The 8,432-nt window shown below is 41.8% G+C and overlaps 1 pseudogene; it reads left to right on the forward strand.

The window, feature by feature from the left end:
• The first annotated feature begins 5,318 nt into the window (after positions 1-5,318).
• LOC139441689 (E3 ubiquitin-protein ligase TRIM56-like) lies at positions 5,319-8,053 on the forward strand (annotated as a pseudogene).
• Positions 8,054-8,432: the final 379 nt, after the last annotated feature.

Raw genomic sequence — 8,432 nt, forward strand, 5'->3', positions numbered from 1 at the left:
AAGAATCGCCCTTAAATATTCCTCTTCTGATAGAAATGGGTTCCAAATTCATCACCTGCCCCTGCGAATACATCTCAAGTTGAGTTGACCAGCTGTTCATTAAAAACTTGGGAGGTCAATACATTCCAATGGCTTCAAAATTAATTCGTTACATACAGAATCATAAGTTTTTCTGTAGTCTGTCCAACACATTGATTTAGCCTCTTCAAGGATCATTTTCTGAAATGGCAATTGATCCGTACAACCCAAGCACCCCTTTTTGCTCCTTTCTGCCCCATGGTAATAATGTCATTGGAAGTGCAGTATGATGAAACAAGATCTGTAAAACACCCTGTAAATATTTTGTACTATTCAGACAAGTAATAGGGTGGAAGTTTTTAGGGTAAGTCAAATCACCTTTCTTTCGGAGACGTATTGTTTGACCTTTGCACAACCAAGGCGGAACAATGTATCCACACGATAATTTTAACAGTGAAGTACCACTGTGTTCTTCTGGACACTGTCCAGTGACTGACAGAATGGCCAGTGTCAGTAGCTGCTGATGATATCACCATGAGAAACCGATTCTACTGAAGGAGGATACCCAAGTGTCGGTCTTCCTGTGTGATTGTGACCAGGGTGCCGTTGTACGAAACAACCTTTGAGCTACGATTGTCGTAACTCTATGTTAAGGTATGGGCGTTACGGTCACCTTTGCGCTAAGATCGCTTTGTACAACGGTACCCAGGTGGTCTGCGACTCCAAGGTCTGTCTCCCATCCGCCGAGTCTGCCACTAATGGGCCATGAGATGGGTGACTAGCGTTTTGCTACAACCATGACTCCTCGCGATGAGGACAAGCATTGCTTCTTGACCTATCAAACTAACGTCTTGTTCACTCCGTTGTAGCCTTCATCTTGACATGTCATTTATCACTGTCCAAAAGTTTGGGTATGAATCAACAGTTCATCATTCCTGTCATACCCTTATCTTTATGTGCTGGCATTCTGCACGTGCAACAACATTTTCTCTTCAAACTCAGTTATCAAATATCTAATCACTATATTCCTAGATCCGTGTGCAGACCTCTGTCACCAGTCATTGTTAACTTACTCTACAACAGATAATGTGTATGGACCCCTGTGACCAGTCCTTGTTATCTTACTCTACAACAGATGTGTGTAGACCCTTGTGGCCAGTCCTTGTTAACTTATTGTACAACAGATAATGTGTGTAGACCCAGTGACAAGTCCTTCTTACCTTTCTCTACAACAGTTACTGTGTATAAACCCCAGTGACCTGTCCTTGTTAACTTACTCTACAACAGTTACTGTGTATAGACCCCTGTGACCAGTCCTTTTTATCTTTCTCTACAACAGATAATGTGTATGGACCCAGTGACCAGTCCATGCAATCCTACTCTACATCTGTCTGTCACCTTGAAAATAATGCCGACAATAATCACTAGATCTAATGACGCACTAAATGATCCCAGAAGTACCTCATATCGTGAATGATGTTATTAATATTTCAGTTTGTTTTCAAACATGTAATAGGAACGAAGACGTTATTAATATTTACGTAAATACTGCGTCACAGTGTCTGTCTAACAAACCTGATTGCCTACTGTTTACAAAGCACAGTTGCTATAGGGCGTAAATAGGCATAGGGTTATTTATTATGACAACGCTCTGTGTTGTGTCAAATTGACTTTTATACTTGTCCAAGTGGCATGTTGAAAAACTGCGTTAATCTAAAACAAGTAACTACAAGGAAATGATAAGATCTCCGGTGTAACCGTCATGAATATCTATCAGAACATTCAAACTGTGTGAGTTTACTGTACATATCCAATCAGGATCACACTAGGAAGAAATGCACAATTCGTCTAGAAGAGTACACTGTGTGTGTGTGGGGTGGGGGGGGGGGGGGGGGGGGGGGGCAACTCAGTTCACACATGTTCTGGCTGACCCCAAGTCTTACCCACTTTCAGGTAGCATGGAGTTATCAAATGATGACCTGTCACGTCAAAAGACAAAACCAGTATCTGTGAAATTAGGTAAGATGACATGACAGGCTCAGGCCATAATATTTACTTCGTCGTATCAACCTCTGATTTTATTGAGTTATAAGTGGAGGGTTTTCAATAATAGCTTGGTTTGTTTAGTTTCTGACAGCCCTTTTCGAAATTAATCTCGTTCAGTCCTAGTAGGAACAATGTCATTTTCACTGAGATATTACTTTATAGAACCATGGTCTTTATTGTAAAATATTGCAATCCAACGTGTCTGCTACCAAGAGCTTATGTTAGAAACACCTGGACCGAAGACGTTAAATTAGAAAGGATATCCATACAACTTTGTATACCTCGGGATCCTTCGTCAACCGACCCCAAGTGAGGTATGTCTTATTATCTAGTATATTTGGAGAGCCATCGAGCAACATAAGCATACCCTTCATCGATCCGGCGGGCACATTTATATTGACGTTCCATTGGGTGTCAGTTTCGTACATGTGAATCATTTTCTATCACACTACATGATCACTTGGGATGGCTATACGCCCAACTGATCAATACTTCTCGGAAAAACCTCCCAATAATCCCGTTGTTATAATCTAGGTTGTGTTGACGAGGATATACACGAGTGCTGTCCCTGAATGGACTTGTAAAATCTGTAATTGAAACACAGTAGTTTTGAACTAGCTAGTGTATAATATTATGATAGGCCAACAGATGTCCTCTCTTGTAATGTGATTAGTTTCAGGTAAGCACAATCACGTGCTGTTATGTAACATTCGAGAGTCCTGAATAAACGGCCGGTCTCCCTGAGAACCCAACACCCCTATTAGTACCCTTATTTCAATTATTGTCATGGCATGTCGAGTGTCCATCACCCGACTACGCAGGTGACTCAGCTGCAGGTATGATTAGGGGGACAAAGGTTTTCCACTGACCAGTGCATCACTAATGGGTTAGCAATCTGCGTAATTAGTGGGACAAGATGGCATCCCCCTTACACCTGATACATTGCCCCAATGTGACGTGAGGATGTTTCCATACAACCTTGAGAGGGGGTTGTGTCATGATGTGGACCCGTATTTATCAAATCATAACTTTATAACATATTTACAAATAACGACGCAGACATTCTTTCTAAGACATAAAGGTATATCTATAGGTAGTGTGTAAATTGTGTATGGAGTCCAAATATGTATTCTTAACAACAAAAGTTCCTGTGACACCAATATTTTAGTGTATTTTTCAAACAAGTCATGTTTGGTTTTCAATATTGTAGTGTATGTATTGAATCAAGAAAAGAGAATCACAAAAACGCAACTGCTAGATAAAAGGAAGCATTTCATGCAAAAGTTGACTTTTATGCAAGCCATATTCATTTCACTACCCAAGGATGGGTATAAAAACATGTGCGCTAACGGGATTCCTTATGCATTGTTTAGCATCGTGCTGACAACAACCATTCAGAAAAACAACAAAATTACGCAATTATTCAACATTACAAAATGCCACGCCTGTCCGAAAATGAGCGTTTGCTAGCCTTTGGTATGCTTGAAGCAGGATCGAGTCAACGTGTGGGGTGAGGTGGGATGGCTTGGGGTTGGTTTACCTGATAACTCTACTTAACCGTGTGTGTGTGTTTTTGTTTGTGTGTGTGTGTGTTTGTGTGTGTGTGTTTGTGTTTGTGTTTGTGTTTGTGTGTGTGTGTGTGTGTGTGTGTGTGTGTGTGTGTGTGTGTGTGTGTGTGTGTGTGTGAGTGAGTGTGTGTGAGTCCGTGTGTGTTTGTGTGTGTGTGTGTGTGTGTGTGTGTGTGTGTGTGTGTTTGGCATGTAACATATATTAGTTCCAGTCAAACTTTCTCTGTATTTGATAGACTATTGGGATGTAGTGTGGGGTGCTTTTAAAATGTCTGTCTCACATTTATGCCTAATATTAAACCAGTCACTTAAAACTGACAGTATCTATCAGTCCCAAACTAGCCTTCGTGCTGTTATCTCTCCACTGCAAGTGAGTGGAACATTCTCCCACTTGGACAAAAGGTTTTCCCAACTTTCCAGATCAATAAGTGCTGTTTACAGACTCACCTACACAAGCTCGCATATATTGACTACACTGAAACCTGGGGCGGTCGGGTAGCCTAGTGGTTAAAGCTTTCGTTCGTCATGCCGAAGACCTGGTTTCGATTCCCGATATGGGTACAATGTGTGAAGCCCTTTTCTGGTTTCCCCCGCCGTCATATTTCTGGAATATTCAACAACATAAAACAATATTCACTTACTCACTCACAACACTGAAACCTTTCTTGTGTGCTTCAATCATATATTGCGTGTGCAACATAAGTGAACATATATAATAAAGTTAATATATATAAATACAGTCCATCAAACTTTTCTCTTCAATTTCAACCAATTTTGAAATCAACTATTAATCTGTTAATTAGCTCAATTCGATCAAGTTGATATTTGTTTTTGTCTGATGAAAGAATACAAAATCAATAATTAAAAAGTGAAATAAAAATAGTAGAGCTTATCGTTTTAGAAACTGATATTGAAAGGTTAGAATTAATATCAGTGAAATCAGTGGATCTATAGTTGTTGCTGAAATTAGCAGTGACAGTGATGAGAGCTCTCGTAGGTTTCGCCAAAGTGGTGAACGTCCTGGACATGCGTCACTTCGAGCTTTCCTCCCACACTAAGCTGACACGCCCAGATGTAACTGAAATACTGTACACTCAATCTTGATAACGGTGTAAGAATCTACATCAAATGTCGCTAAAAGCAGAAGTTGTTATAAATAAAGTTGTATGTTTTCTTCTTTACTCACCAACTGCTGCAGGCGGTCGCAGGGTACCCTAGTGGTTAAAGCGTTAGCTCGTCACGCCGAAGACACGGATTCCATTCCCGTCATGGGTACAACGTGTGAAGCCCATTACTGGCGTCCATCGCCGTGATATTGCTGGAATATTGCTAAAGGCGGCGTAAAAACATACGCACTCCATCACACATATCTACAACCCCAAACAAACAGTTAACTGAAAGACTTACAAAGGAGCGTCAAGGATAACTCATTTACTAAGGACGGACAGTACAGAGGAACTCGCCTTGCTTTCAACATGTTCAAGTCACTTGTTCAGTGTTAAATATTCAGATGCATTTTACATGCATCATTATTGGTCACTACTGTCCATGATAACTTATACTGTCATAACTTTCAGATATTCAATATTTCCAAACCTGCACATTATACAATAAAAATGTATTAACATTCAATCACCAGTCCCTAAAGTACATGAATGATATTAAACAGTTATTCCTTTGTTTCAGATGGCAGCCGTCAGAAAGCTGGAGAGTTTGAATGAGAACTTTTTGACCTGTTCCATATGTACAGAGGGATACAAAGACCCCTGTACTCTGACCTGTGGACACACCTTCTGTAAGGACTGCCTGGGGAAATTCCTGAAGACCAGACAAGACGCCATCAGAGCCAAGTCCATCCCGTGTCCCTACTGTCGTCAGATGACCCAAGCTCCCCAGCCTGGCAGACCAGTGGAGGAGTGGGTGAAAAAGATCAAACCCAGTTTCCTCATACAGGGACTTCTGGACACTCTAGCCTGTGGGGGAAAAACTGATCATGGTAAGTAAATGTGATCTAGAAGAAACCGAAAGATGACAATATTCTTCCTTTGGGCGTTAGATCCCTGGCCGCACGTTACCAAAAGAAGTAAAAGACGGTATTAGTTGTCACTCTGCCTGATGCTCGACATGATGGTGATAAAAAGAGGGACTGGTAGACTTTAAAGTCAGTCAAACTCCATGTTAAACTCCACTATCTCAGTGAGGTGGTACTATAAAACTGGCCCGCACGCACGTCGCTATATAAGTGTAATAATTTTCAAAGCGATGTTAAACCTCTGTTTTGAATTACACCGTCGACGATTCAGTTTCCACTGAAACCAAGAACCCCAAGTAGAATATCTTAAAGGTAATGGACTGTAACGCTGTCATCCAGTAGGTTCTCTATCCTGAATGACCGAGGTAATACCAAACCACGTTCAGTCTATGCACGTTCATGCGTCATCAAAATGGTGATGGAAAACTGTTTATTGTAGATGAATGTAATCAAGATGAAACTGAAGGATCACCTATATTGATCATGATTATCTAGAGTAAATCAGTTTTGAAATCTATACATGTAGATTATCCCAGGGTACTTTCCGGACACTGTATACGTTGAACCGCACAATGGACAGAATTAACATTTTTACACTGATTCACCATGTGTATGTTCACATCTTCATACAAACGTTATCTCATTATTGTGTTAAACATTGCACGTTTGATGTGACAGGTTTATCCATGACTTGTTCAGATACAGAAAACCGCTGCCATCCCTGCCTGGAGCTTGGAGACAGTCAATTGGCCAACTCCTACTGTCAAGACTGTGATGTGCCGCTCTGTGAGAGATGTGTGAAGATGCATGCATCTCTTCCTGGTACGTCAAACCACGTAATTGCTGACCTTGGTGGAGCAGTGAAGGTCACTAGACGACAGATGTGCTCGGAACACAACGAAGTCATGGATTTCTGCTGCAGAGACTGTAATAGAGCAATATGCCCCAAGTGTTGTATCATATACCACAGGAAATGCGACTCTGTGGTCACTATTCAGTCCATGATGTCTGAGATGAGAAGTGTTCTTACACACAATAAGGGATTGATTACACAGAGCTTTCACGACACGTACAGATCACTTCAACAACACAAATCAGAGATTGATGCGATCAACCACAACAAAGACAAATTAAAGTCACAGATCCGACAGGCCTCACAGAAAGCCATTGTTGGATTAAACAGAAGGAGAAACAGCTGCTGGAGGAGCTGAATGAGATGACAGAGAAGCAGTCTGGACAACTGAGGGGGCGGATAAAGTCAGGGGAAATAGACATGCAGATGTATCGACAACACATAGAGTACATCACCCAAGTGTTGAAGTCTGGGAGTGAGACTGACATGTTTGACGTTTACCAGATGTGTCAGTCTGGGGCAATTAAGGAGGAAACAGACAGGGATGTCACTTTCACAGACAGTGTTCGTGATTCAAAACTTATATTTGTAAGTGAAATATATGAGAGGAAATTACATAAGGATGTAAAACTTGGTAGACTTCAACAAAACGTTTGTGACGTCATGGATACGCAACTTGATAAAATACAGAGTTGCACATTTGACGTCATGTGCAAGCCGGTGTTACACAAGACAGTCGGCATCAAGGTCGATGGCGACAGGAAGCAGCCGGATCCTTGTGACGTCACAGTCCTGGTTGTGGATGGTGAGGAGACACTGGTGGTCACTGACTACAACAATACATGTCTGAAATCCTTCTACACAAAGAATAACAAATCACGACACAGTAAACTGGATCTTGCAAGTAACCTAAGCTCTGTGACGAGGCTGAGGGACAACCAGGTGGCTGTATCATTCTGGTCACACAATGAGATTGTAATAGTACGGGTGACCCCTGACCTTGTACTACTGTCACGTGTCACAACAAAGAAGAAGTACAAATGCCTAACAGCCTTGAGTCCTTCAACATTAGCAGCAGGTTGTTGGGATCCTCCCTGTGTTGACATCCTGGATGTATCGGGGAGAGTGATGAGGTCAGTCAGTAGATTCAATTCTGGGAAGAGCCTGATAGATGACCCTGGGTACCTCTCTGCTACAGACAGGGGCAACATCCTGGTGTCAGATGCTGGCTCACAGTCTGTCTACTGGATCACACCAGAAGGAGATGTTGTGTTCACCTACACCCCTACAGGAGAGAGGAAACTGAGTGGACCACGAGGCATCACAACTACCAGCACAGGACACATCTTGGTGGCGGACTACTTGGCACACAAGGTGGTACTACTGACAGCAGCAGGGAAGTTTGTCAGAGACCTGCTGACGTCACAGGATGGACTAAAGTATCCATGCGGTTTGATGTTCTGTGACAGTAAACTGTATGTGGTGGAATATTATGGAGATGCTGTTAAGGAATGCAACTGCAGTATTCCCCAGTGAGACGCCAGGAAGCAAAACATAGTCGGATCACGTCGCGGGGAAATTTTTATGATGAAAATTTAGCAATATGCTCAAAATAACAGTTTGATTTGTGTAAAATACCCCAAACGCCAAACACATTTGAACATAGATTACAGTGCATGAGTGAATATGATAATACGCCGCTTTTAGCAGTATTCGGGAAATACCCTTACCACAACGGGGGCACATTGAACAACCGAACCTGGGACATCGGCAGGACGAGCGAACGTTTGTTTCCACATACACATGACAAGCACATAATGAATTATTAGATTAGTTGTAGTGGCTATTTTCGGTTAAATGTGGGGAGAAGACAAAAATTATGCAGGTAGTAGACGTTTACAACTTTGGGGAAACC

Source organism: Haliotis cracherodii, unplaced genomic scaffold (assembly GCF_022045235.1).
Source record: "Haliotis cracherodii isolate W230 unplaced genomic scaffold, xgHalCrac1.p SCAF_42, whole genome shotgun sequence".
NCBI classification, from domain to species: domain Eukaryota; kingdom Metazoa; phylum Mollusca; class Gastropoda; order Lepetellida; family Haliotidae; genus Haliotis; species Haliotis cracherodii.